At 48.9% G+C, this 14031-nt stretch overlaps 1 protein-coding gene and 1 non-coding gene across 2 annotated transcripts in view; one reads left to right on the forward strand and one right to left on the reverse strand.

Annotated features, from left to right (window-relative positions):
• The first annotated feature begins 2654 nt into the window (after positions 1-2654).
• GALNT6 (polypeptide N-acetylgalactosaminyltransferase 6) overlaps positions 2655-14031 on the forward strand; it is a 36642-nt gene continuing 25265 nt past the window's right edge. The window contains exons 1-2 of the mRNA XM_007119474.3: positions 2655-2754; positions 9528-9769. The gene's annotated coding sequence lies outside the window, so the exon portion shown is untranslated. The remainder of the gene's footprint in view (positions 2755-9527; positions 9770-14031) is intronic.
• Positions 13836-13942, reverse strand: LOC112064729 (U6 spliceosomal RNA). Its single transcript, XR_002891631.1, has one exon. It is a non-coding gene; the product is annotated as a U6 spliceosomal RNA (small nuclear RNA).

Here is a 14031-nt window from a genome sequence, read left to right on the forward strand (position 1 = left end):
AAAAAAGAAAGAAAGACATTCACAGGACTTCTTGAGGAGTGGGGAATCCAGGCCTGTCCTGCAGAAGAGTTTAATGATGGAAAGTTTCGGTCATGAGTAGGCACAGATGATTTCCAGAGAGGAGTGAATGAAATGTATCTTTCACTGTATACCTTTTGCTAGTGCTTGAATTTTTTTTAACCAGGTGCCTTTATAATGTTCTCAATTAAAGAAAACTATTTTTTAAGTGGCCTGCCATGCAGTCATCATCCTGTGTGGCCCGCCTCCAGTCCTTCCCGCGAGGACAGAACAGCTCAGTCATGGGACTTCCCTGGGGGCGCAGTGGTTAAGAATCCGCCTGCCAATGCAGGGGACACGGGTTCGAGCCCTGGTCCAGGAAGATCCCACATGCTGAGGAATAACTAAGCCCGTGCGCCACAACTACTGAGCCTGCGTGTTACAACTACTGAAGCCCGCGCACCTAGAGCCCATGCTCCACAACAAAGACAAGCCACAGCAATGAGAAGACCGTGCACCACAACCAAGAGTGGCCCCTGCTCACCGCAATTAGAGAAAGCCTGTGCGCAGCAACGAGGACCCAACGCAGCCAAAAATTAATTAATTAGTTTTTTTTAAAAAAAACAGCTCAGTCAGTGTGGTCACACATCCTGTGGACTACATGCGCCTCCAAATCAGGCAGCTCATTGTCTGAGGACTCAAAGTCATGTTTAAAATCAGAGTCAGCTAAAGTAAAACTGAATGAGTAATTTGCTTCCAGAACGTGGAGCACACAACACAGACCAATGCTGCTTCCTTGGGCATCAGCCTCTCAGGGACTCCGGGATGGGGTTAGCGGTCATGACTGTGTCCTGGGGAAGAACTGAGGCCGTAAGTCCAGACGAGCCCATCACCCTCAGGTCAGGCTGGGTCCTGACTAAGGCTCAAGGGTCAGATCAGGATCAAGAGGAAGGGTGGTGCAAAGACCATAGGGTCAGACGCGCACAGGAGTGTCGAGCGCCCGGAAAGAGAGAAATGAAGGGCAGCATCCCACAGTCTTCAACAGGAAATGCCCTTATTCTGAGAAAAATGGCTGTGGAATCAGGCAAGTGACAAGGGTGACAGCTGGAGCAGTGGGAATGAGAATGAACCCTGAGGGTCTGTAAAGGAACCAAAAGGATGATCAAGGCAAACTCTGTAGAAAGTCTCTCTTTAGGAATTTAAAGCCCAGACAGAGTCTCTAATGTGAAAGGAAGGGAGCTGGGGGGGTGGGGGGTGGGATTACTCAGCTGCTTGGTGTTAGGGGAGGAGATAGGTGACCAGGCTGAGAGTGAGTGGATGCCTCCATTTTCTACCCCTTTGGGAATGTCCATCCTTCACCTGCTTCCTGATCTAGTGTGGCAAGGCAAGATCTTCTTCTCCATGCTCCACTGGCCTCCTCTCTCCAGAATCCATCACTGGAATAACTCTGGCCTCCTGCTGAATAGCTCAATTCTACCGTGGGGTCCCAGATTAGAAAACAAGGTTACTTCTCTCCATCCAACTGTTAATCCCCCAGTAGCTTCCCCTGCCCTTCCCAGTTCATGTCACAACTGCCTTCTTGCTCAGATCTACCCATCCACGCCCCTGCTCCCAGGTCTTACAGACTTAGAAATACAAACTCGTTTAAATATCAAAACAGAAGAAAAACAGAATTGGTGGTCGAACTTTCTACGCCAGAAAATTTCCAAATTATCGGCTATTTGGAGTGGTCCTTCTCTATTACTGAGACAAGGACCCAAAAGATTACATCACAGAACCTTAGAGCTGGATTGAACCGGTGAGCAGCCTGAGGGGGATGATTCAGAGCGTGGGTTTACGAACTGAACTTACTTATTTGGATTCTGCCTCTACTCGTTCAGTGGTTCTCAAAGTTGAGCATGCACCAAAATCACCCGGAGGGCTTTTAAAGATAAAATTGCTGGGCCCCATCCCCAGAGTTTCGGATTATTTAGGTCTGGGGTGGGGCCCAAGAATCTGCATTTCTAACCAATTATCCGATGACGCTGACGCTGCTGGTCAAGGAACCACACTTTTGAGCAGCACTTGCTCGCTGTGTGATCAGCCGCCTCCCATGTATATTCCGGACAATAATCGTAGGTATTTGCTAGGACTGGGATTACCTGAGACCTGGCACATGAAGGCCTTAGCATTGTTCGTGGCACACAGCAAATTCCCTGCTCTCACTGTTGGATGGAGGGGAGGAGTCATTTGTTCAAGACCACCCCGCCGATGAGAAGCAAACCTGGGACGGAGCCCAGGGGCGCCTCTCTGCCCGGCTCTGAGCGCTCCGGCAGCGCAGCCCCTGAGCCCGCGCGCCATACGCTGCGATTCCATAAACAAGCTGCTTCCGCCACCGGCGGCTCGGCTAACGCCTGTCGTCTTTGGGGTGGCTAGGACCCTCCAATCTTTACCGGCGCTGAGAACCTGGCCGCGGAGACTGCCCCCCCGGGGTTTGCTGAGATCCGGAGAAGCTGGAGCAGCCGGGCTCCCAGCAGCGGCGGCGGCGGGCTGGGTGCTTAAGGCCGGGGGCGACCTCGGAGCAGCCGGGCGTTCCGCGGCGCGCTGCAGCGCTCAGGGGCGCGGCGGATGGCCGCCTGCACCTGGCCCGGGAGAGGGGGGGAGGACGCGCCCCAGCGGCCGTGCAGCGCCCGCCCCGGCCCCGCCCTCCAGGACTTCCCGTCGGGAAACCCGCGACCTGCACGGCCGCGCGGCTGTGGCTCTGCCTGGGCGCGACAGGTAAGAGGCAGAAGCAGCCCGCGACCCTCCCCCGGACTTGGAACCCAGAGCTCTCCTGCTTCTCGGGACCTCCCTCCAGTCGAGCTCGCTTCTGCCAAGTCCTTGCTCCCCACCTCCCCCCTCCGCCCACCTTCTACTCCTCCTGTTCTTCCTCGCCACCCCCGACAGTAAAATGAAGGGGCAGGACCGGGCTGGTCCATCTGTCGTGGTGGCCTCTAGCTCCTCCCTCGGTAGGACCCCCCTCTACCTTTGCGCCTTCCTGAAAGGACGAAAGAAAAGCTCAGGTCTCTGGGACCTGGAGGAGTAGGATGAAGAGGGACTAGCCAGTGCACTCCCTCGGGACCCTGTGGCCGCTGCCCTTCACCCACCCTCACCCATCCATCCCCCGGCATCTCTTCTGTGCCCCATCTCCCCACGTCGGGCCACCCCCTGTTCTCCGCTACAGAAAATCTTTCAGAGAGGTTTCCTCCTGCCGGTGCCACGCTGCTTCTGAGCAGAAGGGGCTAGCGGTGGGAAGCCTCCCGGTGGGGTGGGCATAGGGCCTCAGATGTTCTCCCTCTGGAGGCTTGGGCCTTTGGGGGATGGGAGCTGTGTACATGGTATTGTGGGGAGGGAGTCTGATGGGTGTTCATGACTGTGACTGTCACCAACTTCCTGATTCCCTGTCACTTGTTCCAAACCCCAGACTAACCGAAAGGAGAAATAGTTTGTTACTTGCCCGCAGAGCCTGTCATCCCAGACCCTGACCTCTGCAGCGGGTAGGACAGGGCTCTCCTGTGTGTATGGGGGTAGAGGGAGGGTGTCAATTTGCCAGCAAAGCATAGAACAGACCCCGCTATTAGCCAACCACCCATTTCAACATTCACAGGGAGGATTTTAATGCTGCCCTCTCAGTGCACTGCCAGACCCACAAATGCAGTTTACAGACACTGCATGAAGTTAACAACTCTGGACACACCAAGGAACCTGGGGCTCATTTTGCCAGAGATGTGTGTGTGCGCTACTGACGCCCCGTTCTCCTCTCCGACGGATGAGCAGAGTCTCTGCCCATCACAGAAAGGGTGAAAAGGATTAGACAGGCAAATGCGTGTGATGAATAATACAAGCTAAGGTGAGGGGTTTGAAATATACTTTAGTTCAAATTATCCAGCAGAAGCCAGTATCATTGCAGGTACTTCCCTAGCTCCTGTTTCTCAACAATGACATTCACTTTAGGCACCCAGAGGTAACAAGAGAAAACTACTTTCAGGAGCAGCAGGGCAGTAAGCAGGGCAGGTCTGTCAAAGGAACCATGAATGCTACTGGGCTGCCTGAGATGGCCTCATCCTTGGTAATCACTAACCACAGTTAGCAGAACAGCTGATTCCTAACCACAGCAGAATGGAAGAACTCACGCCTGAAAAGGGGAAGCCCTGAGGAATGTCAAATGCCCTCTGAGATCAAAAACATCTTAGTCCAGATTCAGTTGGGAAAAAACTGAACAGGAGATATGACCATGGGCTTAGCCCATGTAGCCATTGTCTAGAACAGAAATTAGGAATCAGAGGGGCAGCTTACCCTAGGGCAGAGGCAGTGGGTATAATGGTGGCAGAGAGCTGGCTCAGCTCTGTCACCAATTTAGCTGTCTAGCCTTGGCCAGATAACATAAACACTCCCTGGGTGGGAGCAAATGAGAAGGAGTATATGAAAATGCTTTGGCAACGCTCCAAGCACCAGACAAGTGCAAGACAGCACTTGGTGTCATGGTTAAGACAGTGGACTTTGGAAAGACATGTGCTTGGGAACAAATTCTGCCTCTGCCACTTCCTAGCTCTGTGACCTTGGTCAGGTTACTAAACCTCCCTGTGCTTCAGTTTCCTTATGTGTAAAATGGAAAAGACAACTGTTTGTTGATATGGTAAGTAGTAATATTAAAAATGGCGGTGGTATCGTCCTGAACCTCCTCTGGCTCCATGGATGTGTTCTGACATCTCCAGCCCTAGAAGTGAAGCTGAGGACCAAAGTGGCTTTCTAGGTACCAGAGGGACCCAGTGACTGTGCCAAAGATTTGGGCGAACTTGGCTCCTCCTACACCACTCTGCCCCTCTCTGGGAAGGCCCCAAATGTCCTTCCTCATTTGATGGGAATGAGAGTGAGGGTTTGAATAAATGGGAGGTCAAGTGCAGGGCACTGCCTGTCACTGTGTTGAGCTCAAAGCTGTAATTGTGCTGTGTAAAAGGCTTGCCCAGTGAACAAGGATGGGCTCAGTCTGGGGAGAAAAAGGACTGTTACAAGACTCTTTTGTGGCACCTGAGAGCCCTGGGAGGTCAGGTTATTCTCCTGTGCCCTGTGCAACCTGGTCCTGAGCCCTAGGTAGAGATTTGAAGAAAGGAAGAAACCCAATCCTCACCCTCAGCTCTGCATATGATAGAAAACAAAGAACAGACAGATCAGGGCAGTGGAATTAACAACCAAATACCTCAGGAGAGAGAGATGCTGCAGGGATCAGAAAGCTGGGTGAACTGGTGGGGAAAAGCATAGTAGAGGCGAAAGACTGGGGGCTAGGATTTAAGGATTGGGAAGAAGAAAGAAAACAGAATCTAGGTGGCCCAATGTCTAGACTTGTTGGTTCTCTCTCCCCCATAAAAATCTAGTGAGGAAGTCCCACATGGGGAAACATGGGCAGTGAAACTTGGAAACAAATACACCCAGATACTGAGGGCAGTAAGATGCTCCTTGGAGGAGGGGAGTTTCAGGTAAGAATTTGAGAGAGAAAGGGAACATGGCTTGCTTAGCAAGAATATAAGGGAAACACTTTGAAGAGGAAAAGATAGACGGTGAGGGTGAGTAGCAAACAGGAAGCCGACTGCCCAGGCCATGTTTCTGCTACAATCAAATGGCACTAAAGGAATATGAATATGGCTCTTCTGATTGTGAAAGGGAGAGAGAGGCCTGAGGCAGAGGAGGCTGGCAGGCAGCGTCTGCTTATCCTCCAGATATTGGGCGATAAGAGCACAGTCTCAGATGACGGTTTTGAAAGTGGAGAGGAAGAGGAGGATCCAGGAGGCAGGGAATGAATCAGCAGGACTTGGGCGTGGGCATGGAGTGAACCTGATGTTGAAAACTGTTTAGAAACTGCGTGCCTGGGGGTAGAGCAGGGCCAAGAGTTGTTTCCAGGATCTCTACACTACTGGCAGCAATGGGGAAATTGGGAATGCTGGCTAGCTTAGGGGGCAGGGCACAGACACTGAGTTCAGGGTGTGGCACGTTGAGTATCCAGTGGCCCTAGGCAGAAGTCCTACAGCCAGGAGCACCCTGTGCGGTGAGGACAGAAGGGAAAACTTCGGTTCTGTCCTCACCATCCCCTGCCCCCCCAATCTGGAGACCAGCGCAAGCCTTCAGGAATACCCCTCCTGTTAAACTTACCCCCATCCGTTCCCCTTCCTCTGACAATCAAAGGATGATAAGACTCAATCCAAGTTCTTTTTTTTGCCTTCTCTCAAACCCAGCCTGATTGTCACCAGGGTTCCTAGATAATTAGGGAATCCCAGCTTATGCCCACCTGGGGTCCTTCTTTATCCCTGGATTCCGAGGAGTCTCAAGGCTCAGTTTGAGATAGTCGCACAGGGTGCACATCCCTGCCTTAACCTGGCAGGGCCTGGAGGGCCTCCAGTAACAAAAACCTGTGAGCTGTTGAACTTCCTGCTTGGTCACATATTATTTTGATTTTCAGTGACTTTTACAAACTTAGAATAAATCAAGGAATATTTACTGAGCACCTACTATATGCCAAGCATTTTCTAGGTGTACAGGGTTGGGTTTTTCAATGGAAAAATCTGTTTGGGTAACTAAAGCTTAAAATGTTATGCAAACAAAACATGAACCTACATCTGCCAGGGAGAAAACCTGACAGACTAGCTACTGAAATAACTTTCAGTGCATCTTTCTGGGAAAATAACCACGTACTGCAGCTTTACTGCAGCTTTAGTCTCCGGGGAAAGCTGAAGTGTCTTGAAAGTGTAATTATGGAGAAAAGTGAAAACCTCCCAGCATTCTGTAATTCAAAGGGTCAGAGGTGGGAGGAGGAGTTTGGAGCAGATAGTTTGCTACTTTGTTCACAGCATGAGAACAGAGGAAGTGAAATGCAGGCAGGGTTTGATGTCGAGAAAGTGCTGGCAGGGAAGAAAGGGAGAATCATTTGTCCAAAACAGCCTCTTGGCTCCCTCCCCCCAACCAGTAGCTTGAAATTGACCTGTCCCCCCCCACCCCCACCCCCCAGCGTGGTGTTAGCTCCTCCACACACATGCTCAGAGTGAGAGCGGCAACAGTCATCACTTTTCAAAGAATAAACCTGTAATTGAACGGTAGTCTGACTAACCTGAGCAAACATCCCTGTTGGTGGTGTCGCCACTGCTAACTTCCTGGCCGCCACGTCTCCAGGAGGTCAGCAGCTCCACTGATAAACAGAAAGAAACTTTGTTACAAAGAGGCCACCTGACCAGCAAGAGCATGTTCTGGGTAGCTAACCCTGGCTTTCACAAAAGCCGAAACTTTACCAAGGACTTTGATTTGCGGCATCTTTAAAGCATTTGTAGTCCTAGGTGGGAGTTGGAGGAGGGCAAGCCCCGGCGGGTGGTGGAAGGAGCGGGGGAGGGGAGAGGGAGGGGGAGAGGCTGGGGGGTTGTCTATGAGTGGAATTGGGAGGTTCTGAAAATCGCCCTGCCCCAGGCTCAGGAGAGCCAAACCTGGTCCCCAAACTCCCCAGGTGACCTCCAAGGGGGAGGTAAGAGTGTGGGAACAGAGCAGTGGCCTGGGAGTTGGGAGAGCTGTGAGCTGTGTGACACAAGAGAAGTCACCTAACCACTCTGGCCTCACTGTCAAATGAGAGTACTGGACTCAGACAGACCTCATCTAAGTGCCAGGCTGGTGTGTAACAACAGAACATCATGTAACTCACATGCTTGTTGGCATAAGTGCATTCAAAACATTTAGTGAAGCCAGCCCTCACCCTTGTTGCTTTAAAGGGGTCATGTTAACCCCACAGGCCTCATCTCATTTAAAAGAGTTTATGGAATACCTGCTACATACGAACCTTGTGCTAGACTTTGCAAGTGATTAAAAAGGTGAAAATAACCTGTCCTCTCTGGTCCAGGAGTTCACAAAGGTGTGAGAGAGGACAGACTGTGATAAGGCCAAAGTAGAAGTATAAACTCAGGCCACAGCAGTGAAAGTGCCGAGTCCTAACCACTGGACCACCAGGGAATATCCTTAGAAAAGTTTTACACTTTAATCGCATAAGAGGTAGGAATTCTACAAACTAACAAAAAACATCATTTGAAAATGTAATAATTTAAATTTATTTTACCTATGTGAATTTTGAATAACAAAATTTTCATTTTAGTTTTGTATCAGGAGAGGTTTTTCATCTTCAATGGACAGAGACAAACATTAAAATAAAAATTTATTATTCAAAATTCATAAAAATAAGGTGAAAGAAATTTAAATAAAACTTTCAAATGATATTCTTTGTAAGTCTGTAGCATTTATACTTCTGAAGTTATTAAAGCTTAAAACCATACTAGAAAAAAAAAAGAGAAAAAAAAAACCATACTAGGACTTTCAATACACTCTATATATGTATTTATAATAACTGAAATGAAATTTGAACGAAACAATACTTACCCATGTTACATGTGATGTAATGGCAGTTGGTATTTTGTTTTTTGTTCTAGTCTAGTCTAATCTTTTTTTAATACATTTATTTTTTTAAAAATTTTTTTACTTTTGGCTGCATAGGGTCTTTGTTGCTGCGCCTGGGCTTTGCAGCAAGCGGGGGCTACTCTTTGTTGCAGTGCGCAGGCTTCTCATTGCAGTGGCTTCTGCTGTTGTGGAGCATGGCCTCTAGGCGTGTGGGTTTCAGTAGTTCTGGCCCGCAGGCTCAGTAGCTGTGGCTCACGGGCTCTAGAGCACAGGCTCAGTAGTTGTGACGCACGGGCCTAGTTGCTCCACAGTATGTGGGATCTTCCCAGATCAGGGCTTGAACCCATGACCCCTGCATTGGCAGGCAGATTCTTAACCACTGTGCCACCGGGGAAGCCCTGGTCTGATCTTTTAAAGAAGTTTTTTTTTCTTGCTGACTTGCAACACTTTAAATTTATTTCACAATCCTATAATGAGTTGCAATCAACAGTTAGATAGACAATGCACTGGGTGAAGCCTTAGTTCCCTTATACCAGGGACAGAAGGTAAATTTGTGTTCTGACTGGTGAGGCCAGGAAAACAGGTCCAATTTGCTCAGCCTAGGAAATGTTCCTAGAATAAGAGGATTTCTGGCATCATCTCACTACTAAAACCGAGATGGTCTGATGTGTTGCAATCCCAAGGGTGGTTGGAGGAAAAAGAGTCGGGAATGAACACTGAGCAGCAGCAGGTGGGGAATGAGTGGGTGAGGGCCAATGGGCATACTTGCCAGTGGACCTGGTGGCCAGCCTGAAGGTGAGGGAGCTACACTGCGGGGAGGACCGTGTGAAGCCCTGCTTTTGACAAAGGACTGTGTACAACAGGGGCTATTTCTTCCCCAAGGCTGGTGACCTCCCCGACCTTGCCAGCCACACTTCTGGGAATCGTCTCTTACGCAGAGAGCAGGAATCCTTAAACCCAAAGTCTTCTGGCTTCCATCGGATTATGTGTCCATTCTAAGGGATTCTTTCCCATCTCTCGCATGCTGAGCAAACAAACCAGAGACTGAGTTCCTTACTGCCAAGGCTAATCACAGGTGTCTTGTTTCATTTCAGAATGTGGTTAGTACCTTGAGGAACTTCAGGCACCAGAGAGAAAACCTTAGACAGCCAGGTTGCATCGAACGAGCAGATGCCTGGGAAGCGCTCAACTTAACCCCAAGTCTCTCTCCAGGAGGGAAAAAAAGGAACAAAGGGAAACCACACTGCAAGGGACTACAAGGCAGTGCCAGGATGAGGGAGTTGGAGTGACCTGGGTGATTCTGTGTGAGTCAGTCAGGGAGGCCTTCCTGGAAGAGGTGAGTCTTAAGCACTTGGCAACAGCTGGTAACTAAGCTTTACAGGCACACCTCCTTTTATTGTGCTTTGCTTTATTTTGCTTCACGGATACTGCGGGGTTTTTTTGCAAATTGAAGGTTTGTGGCAACCCTGTGTTGAGCAAGTCCGTCACTGCCGTTTTCCCTACAGCGTTACTTTTTTTTTTTTTTTTTTTTTTTGCGGTACGCGGGCCTCTCAATGTTGCGGCCTCTCCCGTTGCAGAGCGCAGGCTCCGGACGCGCAAGCTCAGCGGCCATGGCTCACGGGCCTAGCCGCTCCGCAGCATGTGGGATCTTCCCGGACCGGGGCACGAACCCGTGTCCCCTGCATCGGCAGGAGGACTCTCGACCACTGCGCCACCAGGGAAGCCCCAGCGTTACTTTTTAATTAAGGTTTTTCCTTTTTCTTTGACGTAATGCTATTGCACACTTAATAGACTACAGTATAGTATAAACATAACTTTTATATGCACTGGGAAATCGAAAAATTGTGTGACTCACTTTCTCGCAGTGGTCTGAAACTGAACCCACAATATCTCCGAGATATGCCTGTACCACGCCTTTGTTTCTAACTGTGCTCCCTCTTTCTTGCTGGAGTGGAAGGTAGACAAAATTATCAGGGAAGATGCAGCCTGCCTGCAGGATGGTTCAACACTGTCATGGCGAACACCTCCCCATTCTGTGGCCCTTGGTCTTTGCTTAGCTGGGGCAGTTGCAAACTGATGAGGTATCAGTGTCGGGCAGAACCCTTTGTGCCGGCCCAGCAACCCATGGGACAGGACACCGCCTCTACACTGAATCTCCATTTCCCCCTTGAAGCCTTCTTCAAGCCCACAGGGAACTCTACCGTTATCAACTTGTCTGCGCTATTCTTCAGTTCTAATTTTATTGATTTTTGAATAGGTAATGTAGTCAGGGTTCAAAGAGCAAAAGGGTATTCAGTGAAAGATCTTTTTCCTACTCCTGTTCCCTCCTTGGACGGGTGCTACCTGAACCCGGTGCTACCGATTCTTGTTCTCTAACTAGATTTTAAAATCCCACGGGGAGAGGGATGGTCTCACACCTCTCTGTGTCCGTCTGTGTCCCAGCTGGGATGAATTGTCCCACCCCATCACCCAAGGGAGTTTTCCTAACACCATATCGTCCCTCCTCATCCGTATTGCTGCTATCTTGGGTCAGACCCCCAAGCTCCTCTTAAATGGCCATCCAGCTGCCAGTCAGGTCCATCTCCTGGACACGCTCCACCAGCTGTCCTACTATACTTCCTGTAATGCTGGGCTCCCACTAATCCTTTACTGCTCCCCATAGCTCAGGTCAAGGGCAAACTCCCTGCCATGATGACTTGGTTTCAGCCACCTCTCCAGACCCATCATTTGCTACTCCCGTCAGACTTCATACTCCCACCAAACCAAGCTACTTGGAATTCTCTGATGGGCGGTGCTGTGTCCTGCCTCTGGGGCTTTCTATGTGCTGTTCCCTCTGCTTGAAATGTGCTCACCTCACTGGCCAGCCCCTACTTGTGCTCAGCCCAAGCTTCTCCCCCGAGGGACTTCACAAACATCACCCTCCCCCACTGGCTGACTTGACTTCATCCTCTCTCCTTCAGCCCCCGAGGGTGCCTCTCTCATGGTGTCTTCTCACTGGGTGATCTCTGTTTTAAATTTGACTCCCCCAGTTGACTGTATGCTCCTTGAAGGCTGGACTTGCTCAAGTCTGTGTCTCCTCCGTCTGATAGAGCACCTGGCATGAAGCAGGAACTCAGTCAATACTGGCACAATGAACAAATCTCTTCTGTCTCCCGGACAACACCTAATATAAAATAGACACTCAGATTTGATTTGATTTGATCTTTCCTGCTGCTTCTGCTGCTGCATCTGACGTTTTAAAAGAAAATGACCTGTCCACCCCCCGCGCAAAGTGACCCCTGTTCCCCCTTGATATCATGACAGCCACGTGTGCCCCAAGTGGATCCAAGTGGCTCCGAATACCAGGCTTCTCCATAGGCAGCAGCGTGTATGTTTAAATAACAGCACAGCTCAGCTGGAGTTACTTTTAAGTACAACAGAGTAAGGAGTGTGGCTGAGCAGGGATTTATTAATGATAATAATAGAAATAATTGAAGGCTGAGTCTGTGCCAGACGCTCTGCCGAGTATTTTACATACATTATTTCTGATTTAATCCTTCCCACCACCCTGTGGGTTAGGTATTAGTTACCCCCATTTTGTAGATGAGGAAGTTGAGGCTTAGATTAAATCATTTGCCCAAGGGTCACACAGCTGCTACTGATAGAAACTAACACTTTTAGAGCACTTACTGGGTGCAGAGACTGCTAAGCTTTTTCCATGAATTATTTCATTGAACTTAGTGCTTACAACAAACAACCCTAGGAAGTAGGTGCTGTTATTATTAGAAGCGGCAGATCCAGAATTTGTGCCCAGCTTTGTTGCCACCAATGTCTAGTCCTTAACCCCTGAGCCTTATACTTGCAGAGCTGTGTACAGAAGGTTTTACAATCACTCTTCCTCTGAGGTCTGGGACCACGTACATGGGGGTAGATGCTGGGAGCCATGTGTCTGCCAGAAAGTGCTATCATTAGAATCTTAGATTTTAAAAAAGATTTTTTTAATTAAATATGAGCAGATACAGAAGAATATTTATAAAATATGTGTAGGGTACAAAGAAGAGCAGTGCCACCAGCAACCACCATCCACTATTTTTTTAAATATTTATTTAGGCTGCTCAGGGTCTTAGTTGAGGCACTCGGGATCTTTTTTAGTCGCAGCATGCAGGAACTTGTTTAGTTGCGGCATGAGGGATCTTTAGTTACGGATGCAGACTTCTTAGTTGCAGCATGTATGCGGGATCTAGTTCCCTGACCAGCGGTCGAAACTGGGCCCCCTACATTGGGAGCGAGGAGTCTTACCCACTGGATCACCAAGGAAGTCCCGCCACCATCCACTTTAAAAAAAAAAAATCACTTCACTTGGAAGTCCCCTGTATGCCTTTATTCCCATTTCTTTCCTCCCTCTTCAGAAACTTTGGTTTCACTGTTTCTTTTTTTCTTTTTTTTTTGCGGTACGCGGGCCTCTCACTGCTATGGTCTCTCCCGTTGCGGAGCACAGGCTCCGGACGCGCAGGCTCAGCGGCCATGGCTCCCGGGCCCAGCCGCTCCGCGGCATGTGGGATCTTCCCAGACCGGGGCACGAACCCGTGTCCCCTGCATCGGCAGGCGGACCCTCAACCACTGTGCCACCAGGGAAGCCCCCGGTTTCACTGTTTCTTTATATGTAGCTCTACTACATATTCTTTTTTTTTTTGGCCACTCCTCTCGGCTTGCGGGAATCTTAGTTCCCTGACTAGGAATTGAACCCAGGCCCACGGCAGTGAAATCGCGGAGTCCTAACCGCTGGACCGCCAGGGAAGTCCCACACATATTCATTTTTGTATTCATAAAACATATGTTGCTTAGTTTTATGTGTTTTAAAATTTTCTATAAATGGAATCATACTGGATGCATCTCTTTTTTTTTCACATCTTTATTGGAGTATAATTGCTTTACAATGGTGTGTTAATTTCTGCTGTGTAACAAAGTGAATCAGCTGTACATATACATATATCCCCATATCCCCTCCCTCTTGCATCTCCCTCCCATTTAGGTCACCACAGAGCACTGATATATATGTCAGTGCCACTCTCTCACTTCATCCCAGCTTACCCTTCCCCCTCCCTGTGTCCTCAAGTCCATTCTCTACATCTGCGTCTTTATTTCTGTCCTGCCTCTAGGTTCTTCAGAGCCTTTTTTATTTGTTTGTTTAGATTCCATATATATGTGTTAGCATACGGTATTTGTTTTTCTCTTTCTGACTTGCTTCATTCTGTATGACAGACTCTAGGTCCATCCACCTCACTACAAATAATTCAATTTCGTTTCTTTTTATGGCCGAGTAATATTCCACTGTATAAATGTACCACATCTTCTTTATCCATTCATCTGTCGATGGACACTTAGGTCGCTTCCATGTCCTGGCTATTGTAAATAGTGCTGCAAAAAATACGGAACGTTTCACAAATTTGCGTGTCATCCTTGCACAGGGGCCATGCTAATTTTCTCTGTATCGTTCCAATTTTAGTATATGTGCTGCAGAAGCGAGCGCTGGATATATCTTTCTGCAACGTAATTTTTTTCACTCAACATTGCATACAAGTTGTGGCATGTAGAAGTGGTTCATTCTTTGTCACTGCT

The sequence above is a fragment of the Physeter macrocephalus genome, chromosome 6, assembly GCF_002837175.3.
Source record: "Physeter macrocephalus isolate SW-GA chromosome 6, ASM283717v5, whole genome shotgun sequence".
In the NCBI taxonomy this organism is placed as follows: Eukaryota; Metazoa; Chordata; class Mammalia; order Artiodactyla; family Physeteridae; genus Physeter; species Physeter macrocephalus.